Here is a 23,386-nt window from a genome sequence, read left to right as displayed (position 1 = left end):
TAGATGCCCTTCAACTGAAGAATGGATAAACAAAATGTGGTACATATACACAATGGAATACTACTCAGCAGAGAAAAACAATGACATCACGAGGTTTGCAGACAAATGGATGGACCTAGAAAAAATCATTCTGAGTGAGGTATCCCAGACTCAGAAAGACAAACATGGTATGTACTCACTCATAACAAGATACCAGATGTGGAACAAGGATGACTGGACTGCTACTCACATCACCAGGCAGGCTACCTGGAAAACAGGACCCCAAGAAAGACACAGGGATCGCCCAATGACAGAGAAATGGAATGAGATCTACATGAACAGCCTGGACATGAGTGGGGGTAGTGAAGGGCGAGGGTCGAGGGAAAGAGAGCTTGGGTGAGTGGGAGATCCCAGCTGGATCAACAACAGAGAGGGAGAACAAGGAATAGGAGACCATGGTAAATGAAGACCACATGAGAATAGGAAGAAACAAAGTACTAGAGAGGCCCACAGAAATCCACAAAGATACCCCCACAACAGACTGCTGGCAATGGTCGAGAGACAGTCCGAATTGACCTACTCTGGTGATGGGATGGCCAAACATCCTAATTGTCGTGCTAGAAACCTCATCCAACTACTGAGGGATCTGGATGCAGAGATCCATAACTAGGCCCCGGGTGGATCTCTGGGAGTCCAATTAGCGAGAATGAGGAGGGTTTATATGAGAGAGAATTGTTGAGACCAAGGTCGGATAAAGCACAGAGACAAATAGCCAAACAAACGGAAACACATGAAATATGAACCAATGGCTGAGAGGTCACCAACTGGATCAGGCCCTCTGAGTGGGTGAGACGGTTGATTGGCCTGATCTGTTTGGGAGGCATCCAGGCAGTGGCACCGGGTCCTGTGCTCATTGCATGAGTCGGCTGTTTGAAACCTGGGGCCTGTGCAGGGTCCCTTGGCTCGGCCTGGGAGGAGGGGACTGGACCTACCTGGACTGAGTCCACCAGGTTGATCTCAGTCTGTGAGGAAGGCTTTGCCCTGGAGGAGATTGGAATGGGGGGCAGGATGGGGGGAAGGTGAGGGGGGCGGGAGGGGGGAGAACAAGGGAATCTGTGCCTGTATGTAGAACTTAATTGCATTGCAAAATAAAAATTTAAAAAAAAAATTTTTTAAATGCTGAGAATAACTGACCATGGGATGCCCAACACCAGTTGATTCATACAATGCAACCCTTACACCTATGACTCAGGGCAAATCATGGAAGAGCTGTGGAAAGACTGTGAGGACCAGAAGATGAGGGTGCCTGCTCTGAAGGAGTTTCTTTTCAAGATAACAAGGAAGCTGCATCCATGCAATCTCAACAATGTGGTTGCCTAAACAAGACCTGCACAATAACAAGAACAGTAGACCAGCCAAGTCAGGCCTCACCCCTAAATGGTAATCAATGGCTGCTGACAGACGGAGAATCAGTTTTCTCCAAGGATGAGCCTCCTAGTTGGTTTTCCCATTATAAGAATTAAAAAAAACTTAAAAAAATTTTATTACATTTAAATATGTATGCCCATACATATGTTTGTATATGTGCATGTATATATGTATACATGCATGTTCATATGTATTGGGGATGAGCACTCGTGACAAGCTGTGCCTGTAGAGATCAGAGGACAGTTCACAAGAGTTTCACCATGTAGGTTCCAGGGATTGAATTCAGGTCATCAGGATTTGGTGGCATAGACTTTTATCCACTGGGCCATTTCAACAGATCAATCATTTTAATTTTTAATGACATAAATACACCAATAAATGCATACATTATCAGATTAAATTTAATAAATTATTCAACTATATGCTGCTCACAGGAAACCCACTCTAAAGACAATGACAAGGATGTCTTAAAGTCAAATAATACGAAGACAGATCATATGAAATTAATTTTTAAAGAAGTATCTAGAGTGGTACCAGATAGAGAAAATCACCAGAAAGAAAGAAGAATGTTACATAAGCTTAAAAGGATAGATCCATAAGGAAGACCTAATGATCTGATGAGACTATATATGTATGCATCAATAACAGATCCTCAACATCCATGAAGCAGAAACTGATAGAACTGAGGGAAAACAATTCATGAAGTATGGGTAAGGAGTTCAACAACCCCATTACAGTATCTTAGAAAAAGAAATAACAGGGTGTTTACATTCTCAACAGTTCAGCCAGTCAATGCTATCTAACCACATAGGCAGAACACTCACAAATATCAGGTGAACACATGCTTTTTCAAGTGCTTCTTGAATATTCACCAAATATGCCATATCCTGGACCATTAAAGTAACTCAACAAATTTTGAAGAATTGATATCATACAGGTTAGGCTCTTATATCATAATAGAATCTGAAAAGGACTCAATACTACAAAGAAGAGATGGAAATCCCTTAGGCATGTGAAAATTAACATTACACTTCTAAGTAATCCATGCGCCAGACAGGAAGTCTCAAAGGAAATTTATAGAATGCATAGAATTGAATGCAAATGAAATAAAGCATATTAAGATGAATGGAATGCAGCTTAAAATTGTTCTGGTGTAGGAAAATACATAGCCATGAAAGCTTACATTACAAAATGCCATCTGTCTTGTGGGAGCCCGTTCTCGGGTTCCTCGTGGCTTTACCCAGCAGGTCCACATAGAGGATGATTAGACCACGGGCCTGAGTGCAGGTGTCTGAGATGGTCTGCACTTGCCTGTGCTGGGGGAGGAGGTCTTTTGCTCCACCCCTTGGTGTCTCTATAAAAACCCTGGGGCAGAGACAGTCGGGCCGTTGGAATAGGTTCCAGGCCCTCTCGAGGCTATCCTTTATTTTCTATCTGTTTATCTCCGCGATATTCTCCGCAATAAATCCTTCTATCTAATATTTCCTGCTGCTCGCACTCAAGAAAACTCTGGGGAACTGTGGGGGTGGATGGGTAAACGCCCCACAGAATGGCGCCACGAACAGGGACTAAAGAAAAAAGAAAAAAGGGACTAAAGAAAAAAAGGGGGGACTAAAAAAAGGGGGGACTAAAGACAAATGAACAGGGACTAAAGACAAAGTAATAGGGACTAAAGATAAAGGAAAATAATAGTTTTATTACAGAGTTTTTGGCGAAAGTGCTGAGTTCAGCCCTGCCAGTGGATGAGGCATGCCGGTGTTATGGAAAATATATATTTTTTATATATATTGAGAGGCAGGGGTTTTATCCTCGAGAGAAAAGGAAAGCGGACTGGAAGGATGTCCGATGCTGCAGCGAAATTCTCTTCTGTCAAAATTTTCTATCTTCTATCCCTTTCTCAATTTCTATCTGTGAAAAATAAGTATAAGGCATAGGGTAGTAATATAGTTTAGGAAAAACTTAGAAGTGTAAGATTGTGTAGAAAAAAATAAGGCAACTAGACAGGAAAAACTCTACAATTTTCTAACTTTGGGGGATTTTTGGGTAGTAAAAAAGCTCTTCTTCGAGCTTATGGGGAAGAATAAGTTTCCTATGGAAGCTTTTGACCTGGGGCAGCTAAAATGCTAAGTCCAAGTGGCAGGAGAAAGTGATTTCTCCCTGAGGCAAAAATGGGGATGTAAAAAGTCAAAGTTTAAAGTTGGGAAGTTTTGGGAAAAGTTGCTCTTTCTCTTGGGGGGAAAAAACTTTCTCTTAAAGCTTTTCTTGGAAAATTTGGGGGAAAAAACTAAAAAGCCTTCATCTTTCTCAAAAGCTCTCAAACTTAAAAACTAAAGCCTTTAACTTTCTCTCAGAAGGACAAAAATTAGAATCACCTGAAGATATTAGTATGGGGACCACCTGTGATTAGCTCTAAGGGAAAAACAACAAACCTCTTAAGACAGCAAAACCTCTAAGTTCTGTTTTTCAAGCCTTAAAAATTGTCCCTGCAATGCAGGAGGCAGGGACAAGTTCCTAAAAACCTCTTCTAAGCTCTGTCTCTTCAAGCTAGTAAAAGACAGTGGGTCAGAGTACCCTGAAGGAAACGCTTGGGAGAGTGTGGGTAAAGAGCTACAGAGAGCCCAAAAGGGCAGGAAACTTTACCTGAGAAAAGAAAAAAAGCCAAGCTTTTCAGTTACAGCTGAGCTGAGGCATCAAGGGTTTTGTTTCTGAGTGAGCGTTTCAGAATGAAAAAGTGCTCCTAATCATTCTAATGCAAAGATCCCCTGAAGCATGCAAACTGCTAGCATTGTATCCTCTCTTCTAAGCAAAAACCCAGAGGTGACTGGCCAGCTTCTCTGAGTTGGAGTGCATTTCAGGGATACTAGGGTTCCTGCAGTGGTAAACTTCCTGGAGCACAGAGCTGAGGCAGGAAGGTGCAGGACCCAGGGGAAGATTGCTAATGAACAAACAAAACTAAAGCCAGTGAGAATGGCACAGTTGTCCACTTTCCTACAAGTCCCGGGTTGGTAGGTCCACTGCTGCAAAAAGACATCTGAAAAAAGCTTTCCTATCAGTAAGGACCTTTCTGGGGAAACAGTAAAGCTGAACTGTGTCTGAAGCAGTTGTGCTGCTGAGTCAGAACGCTGTCTGGGGAAAGAGCCCAGCCAGGGCAGAACAGAACTATCCTGGAGTAAAGCTTTCTTTTCTGTCAGAGAAAACACCTCTTTGAGAAAAGCTTCGTTTCAACTAACTCCTGGCGAGATGAGGGAGTGTAGCCCTAAGGGGTGATTGCCTCTGGCATAAGCTCTGTCCTTGAGCACTCAGACAAACACAACCCACTGGGGGACTGGGCCAGGTGAAGGCCTAATGAAACAAAACACCTGTCCTAATGGGAGTTTAGAAATGGCAAAAACCTCCCTTGTTAAACTTTCAGTCTGTACGCAAACCACACAGACCCTTAAAACAAACAGACAAAAAACTCCTACCTTCAGTAGCAGGGAAAGCCGCCACTGTAGTGTCGGAAACTGTTTCTGGGGTAGAGGGGATAAACTGAGACCAAACTGGGAACTGTCTAGGAGAAAGACTCTGAAGAAACAAAAAAGGGACATAATCCTCCCCAGAAAAATATGACCTGAAAAAGCTGCTAGAATTTGAGGCAGATTCGGGGGGAGAAAAAAAAGCCCCTACTTCCAAGGGCAGCTAGCAGAGGTACAGAGCCGCAGATACTTGAAGCTCTGCATCTGGGGAAGGAAGGAACAAGCAAAATGAGATAAATCAGTGGGAGAAAATCTCTCCGAAAGAGCTATGGAAAAGCTGTAGTGCGTGATCTTGTTTTTCACTGACTGGCTAAGACAAACACAAGCCCCTAGGAAAGTTGCTATCAGAAATGCCAGCCTCAATGCTGGCTAACGAGGCAGGTGTGGTTCTGATTTGGGGCCAGTGTCGGATGAAGGAGAAACACCTGTTAAAGCCAGCTGAGGAGAGACCAGAAACCTCCCAATGTCCCATAATTGAAAATGTAAAATGCCTGTTCAAATCTCCCGTTGCAAAAGCAAAAAACTTTGTTCAAACCTCCCGGGCAAGAATTTGTAAGCAAGTCTGGTAAAAACTTAAAAGTTGACTCTCAGACCCAAAAAGAACTATGGGAAATGACTGATATAAGGGAAATGATATAAAGGACTGATTTAAGGGACTGATACTATTATGGACTGATATAAGGGAAATGCATTCTGGGAAAGGTAGTTTTTCTGCTAAAGATGGCGACATTGCCCTGAAACACTTGTCAGCTCGAAAATACGTTCATGGTAAACTTTAAAATACAGCTTTTAAAAGAATAAGGAGGAAAATCATCTAAGAGTTTTAAGTGTCAGTTCCAATGAAACATTGAAAGGATATGGAACTAGGCACTTCGCGGTTTGGGGGTTGGTAAAATGACTTATTTACCCTAATAGCTGTGCAAAGTTTTAACGGTAGTTGGATGACAGAAAGCTACCTATAAGATCAAACAAGCCACTTTAAAATCCTTAAAGCAAGAGAGAGCAGTTTATACACTGAACGTTGTCTTAGATATGAGGGAAACTTATGCTATCTACAAAAGAAAGCTGCCATGCTTTGTGGGCCATATTAGAGTTCACTCCAATCTTTCTGGTCCTTTAGCTGAGGGTAATGCGAAATGGAAAGATCCCTGCTCGGGATTGTGGAAGGGTCCCGATCCTGTGTTAATATGGGGTCAAGGACATGTTTGTGTTTTTTCACAAGAGGGGAATTTAGTTCGGTGGTTACCGGAGCGTTTCCTAAGGAGCGTGGAACTAAGGAAGGTCAGCTCCAATGATGTTCCTACAATGGAACCAGAATGAAAGTGGCTCAATTAGTGTTTCTGAGGTTTTGTCACTGGTTAATGCAAACAGTGAGGAAATAGAGTTCGGAGCTGTGCCGCTTTTGGCTTTACTAGCTCCTTTGGAAAAATACTTTATATCACCTAATAACTGTGCGATATTTGGCAAAGAGCTTACAGCAGCTAAATACGGTAATTTCACCATCAGCGTGAAGGGAAGTTTTTCGGTAGAACAAACCAAGAGTACTGCTGTAATAGAAACATTTGTCTGAATTGAAGCACTTAGGGGAACTATTATGAATTTGGGTGAAGGGACAGCCTCTAGTTAAACACCGTCTACCGCTGACAGTGCATCTCTGCTGGGTCCGGAACGGCTGAGAGAACTGGCAACTTTGGAGTGTGGCGTCATCCTGGGAAGGTTACAGTCCCCTAGCAACAACTATCAGAATTCTATAACAACACTCACTAAATCCCAGTGCTTTATAACAAAGCTGACTATAAACTCTAAACTTTAGAAATGATGTACATACTTCCTGTCTAGTTGGGAAAATCTGTCTAATAGAGTACTAATAATAATTAAGAGTAAGAAATAGAAAAAGATGAAAATAAGATATGTGAGTTTGTAAAAATTCTCGTTAGATCTATGTTAAGAAATCTTTAGGTGTTTGCTAAGTTAAATATCTGCTAATGGTAGCCCTATATAAGTTTGTAAAATAGATCTATAGATCCTTTAAGAATATAAGCTTGCAAGAAGTATCTAAGGTAGTCTTAAGGCATGTAGTGATAAGCTTGTAAGAAGTAAAGATGTTAGCTGTAAATGTAAGTTTAAATAAGAATAAGATGGAATGAATATAAGAAATATATAAGTAATAAGAAATATATTTGCTAAAGTAGTTCTATAGTTTCCTTAAGGAGTATAAATAAGTACATGTTAATATGTTATATGTGAGTTTGTAGAATGTTGAATGTGAGTCTAAATGCTTTGCAAGGCAAAAAAGGTTATATGTGAGTTTGTGAAAAGGTGTAAATGTTAAGTGTGAGTCTATTCTTAATGTATGTGGTGAAAGAACCTGAGATACAGAGCTTAGTGTCCTAGCAGACTGCAAAACAGGCAGTCTGAGCGGTTTTCAAAAGCTCCAGAAGCCGCTAAGAAGCTAAGAATGGCGGACGCCAGAACTAGCACAAGGCATCCGCAGCTGAGATTCATGGAAAATCAACGCAACACAGAAAAACCTGAGCTAACATCAAAAACGGTGCGGTTTAGAATACTACTGTACCTAAAAAGGTCTCTGTGAAAAAAGTTGCAGAGACGCTTGTTTGAAGTAAAATTGTTAACGGCAAAAAGTTTTGGTTGAAAACCATCCCTTCATATTTGGAAGTGAAAGCCTGATACTAGAATTTATTTCTTGTTTGAACTTTTTGAACTTAAAATGAGATAAAACTACAAAAAGATTTTGGTTATGGATTTCTTCATATTTGGAAGGCTTGTACCAGAATTTATCATGTGAATTTTGGGACTTAAGAAATGAAATGAACAGTAGAGATTTCATTGCAATGGGACAATTTTGAGTTTATTCATAGTAATGACCTAGAACTGTTTGCTGGAATTGGGTTAAAAATGGAACTGTTTAAATGAAGAAATTTATTTCTACCTAGAATCAAGATGCAGTTTTGTGTATGCATATATGCTTTATTAACTGGTGATTCATGAATTGTTTTGTGGAACTGTTTATGTAAAATGGAATTACTTATGGAACTGGTTTGTGTTACAAACGGAACTGTTTAAACAGAAGTTTGGGTTTTCTAACTAGGCTTGAGATTTTGCTTAAATTATAAAGAAAAGGGGGACAGTTAATATTCCTTAGTCTAATTTCAAAAGTTGTTTGAGTGGATTAATGTCATGTTATTGTTAGTAAGAAATGCAAATGGGGTATATTAAGAAACTACTTTTAAAGTATAAAGAGTTTTATTAAGAAACTGTTTTTGGATGTTTTGCTAAGTTTTCAAAGTGTTAATGGTTAGCTTGAGAAGACTGCTTTTCAATATGGGTTTGTAGGAATTGTATGAGTTTCTTCTAACTAGGCTTGAGGTTTTCTTTAAAAAATTATAAAGAAAAGGAGGAGCTATGAGATTGAATTATGTTTGCAGAACCCTATTGATATTAATGCACCCTGGTTTTGTGGAGTTAAGGAAATATTTAAGTTTGTGAATACATCGAAGTTTTTCCTATGTTCTGTTAACAAGAAAATTCAAATGATTGAGTTAAATTTGTAAGACGGAGAAAATTGTTAACTATATATAGCACCATATATGCTAATTCAAATGGTTCTGTTAAGAGTTTGCTTTGAGTTGTAAGACAGAGAATTGTGGCTATGTATAGCAATGTTTATGTTAACCTGTTAATGGTAATGATGAAGCTAAGGGATTCTTTAAGTTTGTAGTTGCCTTAAGAGTTTTTGGCTTAGAAAGGGCTTGAGGCAGCTAAGACTGCTGTAGTCACTTTGGACCTAATTCAAAAGAGAAATGCCATCTATATCATCCTCTACTCCCATACTGGGAGGTGTAACAGCTATGGAGATTGCTGTAAGCCATAATAGTTATTTTTTTTTTTATATATTAAGAAAGGGGGACCTGTGGGAGCCCGTTCTCGGGTTCCTCGTGGCTTTACCCAGCAGGTCCACATAGAGGATGATTAGACCACGGGCCTGAGTGCAGGTGTCTGAGATGGTCTGCACTTGCCTGTGCTGGGGGAGGAGGTCTTTTGCTCCACCCCTTGGTGTCTCTATAAAAACCCTGGGGCAGAGACAGTCGGGCCGTTGGAATAGGTTCCAGGCCCTCTCGAGGCTATCCTTTATTTTCTATCTGTTTATCTCCGCGATATTCTCCGCAATAAATCCTTCTATCTAATATTTCCTGCTGCTCGCACTCAAGAAAACTCTGGGGAACTGTGGGGGTGGATGGGTAAACGCCCCACACTGTCTCAAATAATTGAAGATTCTATTTCAAGAAATCAGGAAAAGGGAAAACAAAGCAAACCCAAAATGCTCAAAAAATAAAAGGTAATAACCAAAAAAAGTAGAAAGTATTAAAACATAAAATGGAGAAATAATAGAATAAAAAAGTAAAACAAAAAGAAAAATCTTCAAAACATCATAAAAGGGTGAGATGGCTCAGCAGGTAAACACACACCTGGGAGAGTTCAGTCACCAGAACCTGGAAACAACCTAGATGTTCCTCAACCAAAGAATGGATGAGAAAAATGTGGTGCGTATACACAATGGAGTACTACTCAGCTGTTAAAAAAAAAAAAACACTGACATCATGAAATTTGCAGGCAAATGGATGGAACTAGAAAATACCATCTTGAGTGAGGTAACCCAGACTCAGAAAAACAAATATGATATGTACTCATTCATAAGTGGATACTAAAGGTAAAGCAGAGGATAATCAAACTACAATCCAGAGAAGCTCCAGAGAAGCTAGGAAACAAGGAGGACACTAAGAGGGATGTACGGGTCACCTTGGGAAGGGAAAGCAGAGGAGATCCTCATGAGTAAACTGGGGATGAGGGAAGGTAATAGAGGGGAGAGGATGGGGGATGAGAACATGAGGGAACAGTGGGTGGAGCTGTGGAAGGGATGAAGTGAGAAAGCAATGAAAAAGATATCTTGATAGAGGGAGACATTATGGGGTAAAGGAGAAACTGGAGCTGGGGAAATTCCCAGGAACCCACAACCCCAGACTAGACTACTAGCAATAGTGGTCAGGGTGCCTGAATTGTATAGTATAAATCTTAAAGGCTCTTGTTACCGTGCCTGGCTGTTTCCAGTGTGGCTTTGAACTCACAGAGATCCAGACGGATTTCTGTCTCTGGAATGCTAGGATTAAAGGCGTGTGTGCCACCATTTTCTGGCCTCTATATCTAGTGGCTGTTCTGTTCTCTGACCCCAGATAAGTTTATTAGGGTACACAATATTTTGGGGAATATAATATCACCACAGAACTGGCCTACCCTGGTAATCAGATTGGTGAATACCCTAATTGTCATCATAGAACCTACATCCAATAACTGATGGAAGCAAATGTAGTGATCCACAGCCAAGCACTGGGCTGAGCTCCTGGAGAACAGCTGAAGAGAGGGAGGAAGGACCATATGAGTGTGGAGGGGGGTGGGAGGGGTGGGGGGTGGGGGGGTGTCAAGATCATGATGGACGGAACCCACAGAGACAGCTGACCCCATCTAGTGGGAGCTCGAGGACTCTGGATCTACAGCTGGGGAACCTGCATGGGACCAAACTAGGCCCTCTGTATGTGGGAGACAGTTGTGTAGCTTGGTCTGTTTAAGGGGCCCCTGGCAGTGGAACCAGGATCTATCCTGGGTGTATGAGCTGGCTTTCTGGAGCCCATTCCTTATGGTGGGATGCCTTGCTCAGCCTTGATGCTGGGGGAGGAGCTTGGTCTTGCCTCAACTTGGTATGCCAGACTTTGTTGACTCCCCATGGGAGGAGGCCTTATCCCCTCTGAGGAGTGGATGGGGGGGGGTAGGATGTGGGGGAGGAGGGGGGACAGAAAAAGGGGAGGGAGGAGCAACTGGGGTTGGTATGTAAAATGAAAATAAATTTAAATTAAAAAAAGAGAGATTCTACATAGCATGTTCCATGAGATGAGAGACGAATGCTTTAAACATAATTTATGACTCTAGTACTCCCTGAATACAGAAAATAGACAAATACAGTACAGTTAGGGAAAATTAAAGCCTGATTATATCTTAGGGACTTTGAACAGAATTCCTCACTATGGCAAATGTGACCCAATAATGGACAAAAGCTGCAGTAATTGAGACACAGTGATATTGGCAGACACTCAGGCATATCAACAGTGACCAGACTGCAAGACCCAAAAGTAAACACACACAAACATACCTAATGATGGTGGGAAAATCTGAAGGCACTTCATTGGTGGATGGAGTAGCCTTTAAAACACATGATGATGAAAACACTAACAAAACAAAAACCTCAAACTAAATTTCACAACTTAAAATGTAGCTCAAAGTCGGTAGCAGCATTAGCATGGTGTATATAACTCCTTTACAACTGATGATCTACAGGCCAGGTAAGGCTTTTCAGTAGCTACTGGTATTTGCCAAAAGACAATTTTTACCTCCAGGTACAATTTGAGGACAGTCTTATAGTTAACTTCACCCCATTCCTCTCCCTTGGGGACTACAGAAAGCTATGCAGAAACCTCTGGCTACCAACCCCACCTATCCCAAGGCCTGCCGAGTCCAAGTTTAAATGATAGATGGATGAATGGATGGATGGATGGATGGATGGACGGACAGACGGATGGATGGGGATAACTATATACATACAATGTAAAAATAAAAACATAAAGGAAAAGCATCTTTGGATTATAAGAATAGGCAAATAATACTTAGGATGCCAGATATAGTGGCACATGCCTTTAATCTCAGCACTCAGGAAAAAGACACAGGCCAGATCTCTGTGAATTTGAGACCAGCCTGGTCTACATAGCGAGTTTTAGGATATCCAGGACAGCTGGGCAGTGGTGGTGAATGCATGCCTTTAATCCCAGCACTCAGGAGGCAGAGGTAGGCAGATCTCTGTGAGTTCAATGCCAGCCTGGTATACAAAGTGAGTCCAGGATAGCCAGGGCTACCTTAAGAAACCCTGTCTCCAAAAACAAACAAAAAAAAATTCTAAGGATGACACCAAAAGTATGAACTCTAACAGGAAAAATTTGAAAAGTTACATTTCATCAAAATCTAAATTTCAGCTTTATACAAAGATCCTTAACTGAAAATGCAAAGACAGAAAATATGATAAATATTTGCAAGCCATACAGTCAATAAAAGACTAATATCTGGAATATGTAAAGAACTCTCAAAACTCAATAGTACAAGGTAAGTCATCCACTTAGAAAAATAGGCAAAATAATTAGACAGACATTTAACTGTAGGAGTTATGCAGATGACAAACAAGCACATAAAATGTGTTGAATATTCTGATCATTATGGATGCAAAAATTAAATCAAAACCACAGTAAGATGCCTCTTCATCATTATAAGCTTAAAAAAAATAGTGGTAACACCAAAGGCTGCTGAGGCTGAGAGGTTACCTGTGCCACATTGCATCACTGGTGTATGGAAGGGTAGTCAGGCAGAAGAACAGTTGTTCTGATAGCACTAAACATACAGTTACCATGTGATGACACTGCAATCACATCCTCTTAGGCATTTATCCCAGACAACCTGCACACTAAGCTTCGTTACAGCTTCATTCTAAAGAGCCGAACATTACAAAGAATTTAGGCATCCTCTATGCTTGATAGGTTAAAGGTTAAACAAACAGTGGGCCATTAACTCCCTGAAAAGCAGTGTACAGCAAAATGATGGAACCATTGATGAATGAAGCAAATGGGATGAATCTCTAGGAAATTATGCTGAATGAACAAAAGCTAGTAACAGAATTTTAATTATAATACTGTATGATTCAATTTATGTAACTTCTTTTTAAATTACAAAAGTTTAGAGATGGAGAAGGTAAGTGTAGTACTGGCTGTCCATTGTTAGAAGTGCACAGGGCAGAGGCACATGAAGAAAGGTGTGTAAATAAATAAGCAATGGGAGGGATCATAGTGATAAGAGAAATATTCTGTCTTTATTGTGGTAGTGAACACGTCAACTGCATAGAATAAAATTATGCATGAATACACACAAACACACATGAAACTAGGACAATGTAGATCTGAATCACATCCATGGGTTGTATTCCTGCTGATACATTTATTCTGACATTGAACAATAGTGTTCCAAACTATTACTAATTATGGCTGCATGTGAATCTATGCTAACCTAAAAACAAAAGTTCAAGCAATATTCTGAAATAGAAGAGAAATTAGAGTATAATAGTCTCAGCAAATACTAAAGCCTGTTTTAAATCATCAAAGTAGTGTGGCATGCCTGATGCAAAAAAGATAAGTGAGCCGCATCAAAAAAATTAGTCAACATAATTTATCATGCTACCAGGAAAAAGTAAGAATAAAAAGTTCATAATTATATAATCACCTTGATAGACTAAAATTGTCTTTGGCCAAATGTAATAATCTTAAATTTTAAAATAATGAGAAAATTGGAATCTAAGGGACTATTCTTTATCTGAAAGAATGAATGCCAACAAAATTATGTAATAGATATAATGTGAAGATTTTATCTTTATGCCCATAGATGAGTGTATCTCTCAATGCCTCATCAGAGAAGCTTCTTTTGCAAAAGATGGTGCTGACACAGAGCCTCACAGCTGATCAGTTTGCAGAGAATAAGAGACTAACAGAGGCATCTATAACACACCCCTGCCACCCAAGGCTCAGAGACCATTGCAGATGATGGGCAAAAAGGTTGTAAGAGATAAGGTAGTAGACAACCGCATAGAAATAGTATTTGGCCGGGCGGTGGTGGCGCATGCCTTTAATCCCAGCACTCGGGAGGCAGAGCCAGTCAGATCTCTGTGAGTTCGAGGCCAGCCTGGGCTACCAAGTGAGTTCCAGGAAAGGCGCAAAGCTACACAGAGAAACCCTGTCTCGAAAAACCAAAAAAAAAGAAATAGTATTTGGCAGACATGACAGTAATGTTGCACACATGAGTGATGTACGAGATGTTTGCCAAATCAGGACAGCCAAACTCCCAGCATGGGTTGGGGGGGGGAACTCATGAAGTCCCATCCCTAGCTTAGAGTTACTTGCAATGTATGGCTGCTAGGTCTGGGAGAGCCAGTTTTCTTTAAGGATGGGAGCCCTGAGAAGTTATGATCCCATACCCACGCATGTACAGGCAGCACTAAGTTTGAGGACAGTCTTATAGTTAAAGAGTACATAAAGCTACAAGAGGAAACTGTTGGGTAAAATAGAGGCGGGATTGGAATGGAGGGAATGGGGACGGATATGATCAAAACACATTACATTTACATATGTGTACATGAAATTCTCAAACAATAAATGTGTTTTCAGAAATTATTAAATTACTTATAAAAGTTACTTAAAGCTAACCTCTGCTGTGGAATATCTTTCTGTACACTGTGAATATGTGTTGCTCTGACTGGTTGATTAAAAAAAAAGTGTTTGGACAATCAGCTTGTTGCTCTGATTGGTTGATAAACAAAGCTGTTTGGACAATGGTGAGGCAGAATAAGGTTAGGAGGTGCATTCGAGGTGGAGAGAGAGGAGAAGAAAGAAGAGTGGGGCAGACACTTCAGTGGCCACCTGGAGAACCAAGATGTGAAAGTATCTGTAAGCCATGAAGCCACATGGCAATGCATAGATTAATAGAAATGGCCTGATTTAAGTTGTAAGAGCTAGTGTGAGTGAGAAGCCTGAGCCATTAGGCCATACAGTTTGTAAGAAATATAAGCCTCTGTATGTTACTTGGGTCCGAGCAGTTGGGGGACCAGGTGGGACACAGGAAAACTTCCAACTACAAACCTCTAATGTTAAGAATAGAAAAATGATATCCATCTGTTCAACTTGAACTAAGTACAATAAGGCAGGAGAAACTGATAAAAGCCGTTAATGACCAGAAAGAAGACACTCTTATTAATAAGCAGCATGATGGTGTATTTAGAGAATCCAAAGGATATACAGGCATTTTTTTTAATGTAAATCAACAAACATAGTGTACCAGAAACAAAGTGAATATATGAAACCAAATTAATTTCTGCTCACATATAATAAATTACTAGAAAATAATTTTGAATATTTGCTACATATAATGTACCTGACAAGCATCAAGATCTAGGAATAAATCAGACAAAAGTTATCTAGGTCTTTGCCATGAAAGCTGCAGTTTCCAGAGTGAAATTTAAAAGGCTGTAAATAAACTGAGGGGTACACTATAGTCATTCATTTATTACTGCTCTGCATTGGCAAAATGTTAATGCCTCCTACACTGATCAAGAGTGAGTGCAACCTGTTTTGGTCAGGGTTTCTATTGCTGCTAAGAAACATCGTGACCAAAAGACAAATTGGGGAGGAAAGGGTTTACTTGGTTTATACTTCCATATCACTGTCCATCATTGAAGGAAGTCAGGAAAGGAACTAAAATGGCAGGAAGCTGGAGTCAGGAACTGATGCAGAGGCCATGGAGGGGTGCTGCTTGGTGTGTTCATCATGGCTTGTTCAGCCTGCTTTCTTATGGAACCCACGACTACCAGCCCAGGGGTAGCACCACTCACAATGCACTAGGCCCTCCCCCATCAATCACTAATTAAGAGAACATCTTACAGGCTGGCCTACAGCTTAATCTTATGGAGGCATTTTATTAATTGAGGTTCCATTCTCTCAGATGACTTTAGTTTGTGTCAAGTTGACATAAAACCCTCTAGCACACACCTTAGTCATGAATCCAGATTTGTTGTAAAAAAATGAACATGTTATTTATAAATGTTAATGCAAAACAAAGAACCAATATCAGCCAACTATATCTTGAAACAGTACTGTAAACTTTCCATGTTCACTGTCCTCAGAGACACCTATATTTCTCCATGTGACCCTTTAGTGTCATGTATCCTCTCTCCTCTTGGGATCTATGAGAAAGAGCTTCATAATGTAGCATTTTTGTGCTGTTTCGTTGATCTCATTATATCTGAACAGTAATAAAACTTCCCCTTTAAGTACAATAAAAGAGAATGATCCAACACTACAAAGGATGATAATGATGGCTCTCACAAACACATTGCACAAAGGAGGTCAGTTACAAGAGCAGAGAGAATCTGACAGTATGTTAACTGTAAAACTAAGGATAGTAGAAAGAAAAAATGGGATCAGTGGTGGGTGTAGTACCTAGAATGGGACATGGAAAGATCCCTCAGGGTGCTTCAGACATCCTGGGTCTGGCTGTGAGTGTTGGTGACAGTGCCATGTTTGTGTTCTTAAAGGCCACTGTGGTGCACTTAAGATGTACGCACTTTTCTGTGAGCATTTATACTTCTGTTTCCATTAGAAAAGCCACTAGGATTCAGTCACAGCTCTACTCGAGACAACACATTCTAAAACATGCAAGCATAAAACTAAATTATTGAGCACTTCCTATGATGGCTTTAAAAATAATAGTAGAACAAAAACCAGGAACTGGTCAGTGGGAGAGAGAGCATAAATCAGTCATTAGAACACAGAAAAAATGACTAAGCAATATAAGAACCTTTGTGAGGTCTCATGGAGAATTCAAAGGAGACTGTCAGTGTATAATAGCAGAATGAAAAGGGAGCTGTTCCAACATGCATTTTTTAAATTGTTTGCAAATACTGTGTAGAGCTTTTTTTTTTGCCAAGATTTTCTGTGAAGTAGATATGAAAAATAATGTAATGAAATGTAGAAACCAGGGTAAAATGGTTCCAAATAGCAAAGTAAGGGCTTACAACCCACAGCTAGATCAGACAAGTCCACAGTTAAATAACAGCACCCCCAACTTTTCTGTGTTCTGTCCAGAGATCTCGTAAAGAATGAGTTCTCTTTGTCCTCATTGTAAAAGCAGCACACACTAAGTACAAGCAGAACACAGAACATGGGAGCAGGAGTCCCAGTGCCCATGCAGTGCTGGAAGACACCCTCATACACCCCAGATTATCATGATAGAGAAGCACACACCAGGGCCACAGTGGGAAGGCATGCCACACTCATCAAAAGTGACTTATGGCAGACAACAGCCTTCTGCCACGGGCTACTTACTGTCTTTGGAACTGGAACAACCATGCCAAAACTCTAAGGAAAATAAATACAGTGTCCTGAGAATGGGCAAACAGAAGGATGGGCAGACTGGAACCTTGATCTGAGCACCAAAGTGGACAAGTCTGAAGCTGCCTTAGCTCCGTGCCTCTTCTAATGTGAGGAGAGGGCTGCCTTGCTGTTCACGGCACTGTTCACGGCCATTTGGTTACCTACAGACATGCACATCCCGTAATGTAAATAAATGAAATAAATTTAATCTGGAAGAAGAGAAAATGACTATAAAAAATTAAATTATCAACTAATGAGGAGATACACAAACTTAGAACAGCTCAGACTAAGCTGGTCATTCAAGTATATACTGTATATAAGGTGGTGTATATAGAAATACATATATGTATGTATATATATATGTATATGTATGTATGTATAGTGAAAAACTATGAATGCTGAGCAATACCATCGTCGCAGTTAATTCCAAACCTGCCCCTAGTTGATTTTTAAAAAGAAAATCAGACTATAAAAATTAGTAGAAGAATGTTTGGGTAAATGGAATCATCTCTCTGAACTGGATAAAATTATAAACTTGGAAAACTACTCAAATGAAGAAATCTATTTGACCACATAAAATTCTAAGTGTCTATATGTATTTTTTAACCCCAAAGCAATTTATTAAGACAAATATCTGACACAAATAACTACCAATTCCCTTCTAAAGAGCGGTGACTTTTTTTTATGAGTTAACAAGTTTCCTTCCCCAATATAAATGAGCAAAGGATTTTAGAGATCACTTTTAAAATGTGAAAAATAAATAATCAATAATTATATTTTAACCATAAAATAAAAATTCAGTAGCATCATCTTTATATTGCTATTAAATTAGCAATCATTTAATGCCTCACTGAATTTTTTGAGCATAGGATTAAACACAGATTTCTATATGAATGAATGTGAAAATCACTAAGCTTTTCTGTAATCAATTTGAAAATATGTATGAAGTATATCAAAATAATCACTATCCTTGGTTTAGTAAATTCCCTTCTTAAAATACACATAAAAAGAAACAAATACACATATAATGAAAAATCCCATATATTTCATATGTTTGTTATGAGACCATCCTATAATAACTTGGTAATAATGCATTAACAGACATCCTATGGGGAAGTTAAATTCGTAACAGCCTACCACAAGTTTAGAGAAACATTTCCAGTTTTAAAAACTATAGTTGTAAAGAACAGATGAAGAAATAAGAAACATATTCCCAATAAGCCACTAAATGGGAAAGGCAGGACATTAAAATGTGTATATAATAAACGGCAATTTTGTAAAATATACCTACTACTTTCTGTATCCCTATCTAGGAAAAAATTCACACACAAATTACACCAAAAATCCAAATGGTCTTTATTTCTTAGTTTAGAGATTATTGTTGGCTTTTATATCCTTCATTTCATTTATCTGTGTTTTCAAAGCATTCTATCTTAAATGATCACCTGCTGATGAAATGTTACTTAAAATGAAATACTTAATTGCACCTTTCCTTACATCATTATTGGGGTGAAGCAGCAGTGTTTGTTTTGGGTCACTGCTCTGAAAAAAGCAGTTCTTGCACATGGGTTCAGAATAGTTGACATTTTACTTGAGAAACAGGCTGCAAGAATGTTAATCTGATAGACTGAAGTTTACTGCTGCTACTGCTGTTTCTTCTTCTTCTTCTTCTTCTTCTTCTTCTTCTTCTTCTTCTTCTTCTTCTTCTTCTTCTTCCTCCTCCTCCTCCTCCTCCTCCTCCTCCTCCTCCTCCTCCTCCTCCTCCTCCTCTTCCTCCTCCTTCCCCCTCTGCCGCTGTACACAGCCTGAAGCCTCTAGGATAGCAGCTACTAGACACTCTTCACAATGCCCAGGCTAGATTCTGGAGCCCCAGCTCAGCACACAGCTGCCTCCCCTCTACTGTGCTCATTTGCAGACTCCTGTCACCAGCCCCTGGAGTCATCAGATCAAGGCAGGTCTGCCTTGTCATCAGAGCTAGCCTGGCTCTTAGGTCCATTTCAACTTGTCCTTACAACCCAGAACTTCTAAACTCTGAGAATAAGGGGTAGATTGTAACATTGTGTGGTAGATAGGGAACAAATGCTAATGATGTTTGGAGCCCAGGAGAACTGAGATCCTATGGCGCGGCAATATTGCTGTACGATCAGTTAATTATTACTCTGTAAATTATCAGTAGCCACAAGGTCCTCCAAGGGGCATCACATCACGGTGGGACTGTTTGATGACTGTCTACCTCCAGCTTTTGTAAAGAACCAGAGTTGACAAAGAAGATAAAAGCAGAAGCGTCAAACAGTAAAGGAGGATAGAGACTTCCCATCTCCCTGGGTAGCTGTTGGAACAGGGAGGCTGAGCCAAGCTTAAGTGATGGAATTGAAGTTAGTGGGCCCAGGCCAGCAGGAAGGGATGGTGGTGTCCTAATGTGCTGGCTTGGGGGAGAAGGGACTGGAGTGGAAGAGTTAGGACAGAATCACAAAACTAGACTGCCTCATGTTCAAGAAGGATCTCCTATTCTCTCCCCTCCCGTCATCTCCTCCTTTCTCCTCCTTCCTCTCCCTTCCCCCCTCTCTTCCTCTCTCTACTCTCCTCCCTCTTTTTCTCTTCTCCCTTCCCTCTCATCCCCCTGCCTTCCAAGTACCAGCATGGTCACAGATATCATTAAGATTTTCTAGTCTGTGGGCCTCAATTTTCAGACAGATTAAAAAAAAAAAAAAAAAAGGTGTACATCAAACTGTAGAGCTGTGAAGGCCAGAGAGAAGTTCCTGCAAAAAAGGCACAGATCTCCCTACCCAGACCCCTTGCCTACTGCAACTACAATATGTGTCCTCTATGGTTGTCTACTATATTCATGTCCCAGTAAGAGCCTGCTTGACCAGACTTCCGAGCCTAGAGTAAAAGCTGGAATGCCACTGAGCTAAACACTTTCTCCGCCTCTCTTGGTCCTCATTCAATTTTCTCCTCCAGTTCTCTAAGGCTACCCCAGGCTCTCCTCAGTCCTAGTGTGTAAGTCTTAAAGCAAATCCCACAGGCTGTGTGGATGCTCCTCCTACCTCCCTACCCTTCTCCCAAAGAAATTCACCACCCTCCACTGAGCCAATGAATCAAGTTGATGCCACCCAGGGAAATGAAGTCCAAAGCACCTGTAGGCAGTGGGCACATTTCCCAGAGTCCTGCTGCACATGGGATCCTGTGTTAATAGAAGGAAACAAGGCCCCCACACCAATGTCATTAGGATGGAGAACGGCAGGCAATCTCAGTGATCTGGTAATGGAAAATGGTTCTCTGGGCTGCAACTGGTGTCACAATCCAGGAAAACCATGCTTGGGGCAAAGAGCAGAATCTGATATCCATGTTTACTATCTCCCATTGACCACTACAAAGATACCAGTATAACTCCCAATATAAAATTTCATTTAGAAATGAAGTTCTTAAGACGCAATTCATACCTGTCTTTTTAAATATCTTATCCTAGGCATACAAGAAGAGCTAGGCACAGCCCTGGCACACTGAATTCAGTAATCCTAGCTACACTTGGTTAGGGCTGCTGCCTATCTCTGGCCTCTGATTTTGGCACTCTGTATGATAAACTGCTGTAGTCCATAAAACTATGAGGCAGGAAGCTGTGGCTGTCTGTTCTGCACTCAAAGAAGCATGATCTCAGATGGCCAAAGCTGATGGACCAACTGAACGAAAATGCTAAGAGCAGGGCAGGATAATCATTCTGACTGCTCCTCTGTTTCAAGCAAATCCTAAGGATGAGGATTCTTCCCTGAACTCCAGTCTGAGGAAGAGCCATGCAAGGAAACAGGGCTCTTGAAACTCAGGAGAGATGGGACCAGAAAGAACAAATGGACTTGGCGTCAATAAGGAACCATATTTACAATGCACCCTTGTATACAGTATATGTTCAATGCTTCTGTTACACCCCCCCTCCTGTTCCATGCCAAGCAATTTCCATATATTCCCATCTTGGGAAATTTTACTGTAGCTGGTCTCTAATATATTTGTCCTGCTCATGCCACAACCTAAGGACATTTGTGCAGACTAGCTTATACAAATGACTGTCCTTTGGATATTTCTGTTTGTTTGGGCAAGGAGGATCAAAGCAAGTAGAAATTTGTGGGTTCTTAACAGTTCTGAGGCTGGAAAAAGCATGCTACCAATCAGAAGGAGAGTGAGACCCTCCAAACAAATCAACCCACTCTACTGCAATGGGAAGAGACTTCCTTGCAAACACTGCCCCCAGTGGTAGACACTGGACAATCCCAGTAACAGAAGATTAACGTTTGTAGTTCACAGCCGGCTGTGAACCATCTCATAGACTTTTGATTTTGCCATCCAGTGCTTCCTCAACAAGAATGCTCTTTCTGGTTTAGATAATTTAATCAGTATTTGTCCAGCACCCTACAGGGAAAGGCGATCACCCACTCCTTCCTATACAAGGGCTGAGTAATCCACAGTCTCCCCATGTCACTTAAACTAAAGCATCTGGGTGACTCACTCTCCCAGAGAGGTCTCTCCAAGGTATTTAGTTTAAGAAAAATATCTCTATGTTCCCCAATTTAGATGACTTCTCTCGGCTTCAATCTTCAGAAAACTCTTGGTTTTTGTTAGCTTTCATTTGCTGTAGCTGCTTTTTAACTTAAATATACGTGGTATGCATCATCTTGGCAGGAAAGTACGAACCTCACCCAGCAAACAGCACCCAGCCATCTTTCCAATTGGTTTTCCTGGTGACCATGTATTATAAAGGGTCACAGACAACCACCATCCATGGGGCTCCTTGGACTAGTCTTTACATTGCCACGGCGTGGCTCAGAACACCCCAAAATTACCTTCAAATCTTCACCCACTCTCAGTTATCTTGACCCTGTGTCACTATTCTTCATCATATTCCTAAAGTTACTCTGCGTTCCCATTATTTTCTGCCAGAGCACTGAAGCCCTACTCCACCTTCAAAGGCTGCAGTATGACCCTGACACCCACTCCTAACCAGCTCTCCTCCCTTCATCCTGAACCCCGTCCCATCTACCCTGGGTCATAATAGCAAACATTTGCTATAGTAAATCCTATTCCTTGCCTCCCACATAGCTTCTCGTTCCTGATGCTAAGCCGCAAGGCAGACAGATAACAACTGGGATATGCAGTTATTAAGGGCAGGGTTTTAGAATGACAAAAGAATACATTTCAAAATAAATCCCACTTGAAAATCAGCTTCCCTTCCAACTCAATTACATCTAGACCTCCTGCTCTGAAGCTTCTTATAACCAAGAGATTCCAGCTCCCACTGGCTTCAGGATTTTTGAGGAGTGTTGCCGTAGCAACACTGAAGACCCAGACACCTGAAATGGGAAGTGAAGGACATCATGCTTCCCTTCCCCTTTAAGGAACTGGAGTGGCCAGCAGGATACAGGCATGGGGTTCATAGGACTTGAGTACAGTAAGAGGAAGCAGAAGACCCGCTGCCGACATTTCACATATTGTGGGAACCTGGGAGATGGAGCTGAGCTCAAAGAATAGGGTGAGCTATACTGAAGGAACTAGCAGACAAGACTTTAGGTACTAACTTAGAGAGCACTCAAGGATGACACCTACCCATGCACTGTGCTGATGGGAATGGTGGTTTCGGCAGACTGGCATACTCTACAATCACAGCGGAGTGACTGAATGAGCACCCCTCTCCTCTGTCCTCTGAACAGATGAAAATCTCAACCAAAAACAATTCTTCTTCTAGTCTTGGCCCAGACCAGTACCAACCATTCAGCTCTAGCCCTCAACCAAGTGTCACAGTTCTGAGCAATCCCTTACAGAAATCATAAGCCAGCTTCAACCTCCTTGACATTGCCAATCACACTTTAACTCTATTGGATGTCACAGCATAGTCATTAACCTTCTGGGTGGCACCACAAACAAACTGTTAGGTTCTAAGATATCATCAAGTCATATGTATTGGCCACCCCTAGATTTGATATGACCAGTTCATAACTCCATCTTCCAGTACAGGATGTCTGAAAGACCCGATTCTGCACATTATACTGGGACTCCAGGACACAGTAGCCTTTCCCCAGAGAGTCAGTTGTCCCAAGTGTGCTGCCACTGCCCATTTCCAGTGCTGCATATCTCATCCCTCCACTACCCTACACATTCATCCCTCTTCCCAGATTTTCTAGAAACAAAACCAAAGTCCTCCACCCAGGCAGTAGTGCATCATTATTACCTAAACTTTGCCTGTCTCTGCACTGTTCCCGACTTGGCTAGAGGCCTCTCTGATAAGAGTTTATGAAACGCCTGCTAAGGCTTCATTATTGACAAGGACACCATTTATCTCTGAAGCATATCACTGGTGGAGACATTCCCCACACACACACACACAAAGAATATGGA

At 40.9% G+C, this 23,386-nt stretch overlaps 1 protein-coding gene across 2 annotated transcripts in view; it reads right to left on the bottom strand.

Annotated features, from left to right (window-relative positions):
* The window catches only part of Grid1 (glutamate ionotropic receptor delta type subunit 1), a 731,151-nt gene that overhangs the window by 216,583 nt on the left and 491,182 nt on the right, over positions 1 to 23,386 (bottom strand). The window lies entirely within an intron of this gene.

The sequence above is a fragment of the Peromyscus eremicus genome, chromosome 9, assembly GCF_949786415.1.
Source record: "Peromyscus eremicus chromosome 9, PerEre_H2_v1, whole genome shotgun sequence".
Classification (NCBI taxonomy): Eukaryota; Metazoa; Chordata; class Mammalia; order Rodentia; family Cricetidae; genus Peromyscus; species Peromyscus eremicus.
The sequence above is the reverse complement of the archived record's forward strand: the minus strand, read 5'-3'. Positions and strand labels throughout refer to the sequence as shown.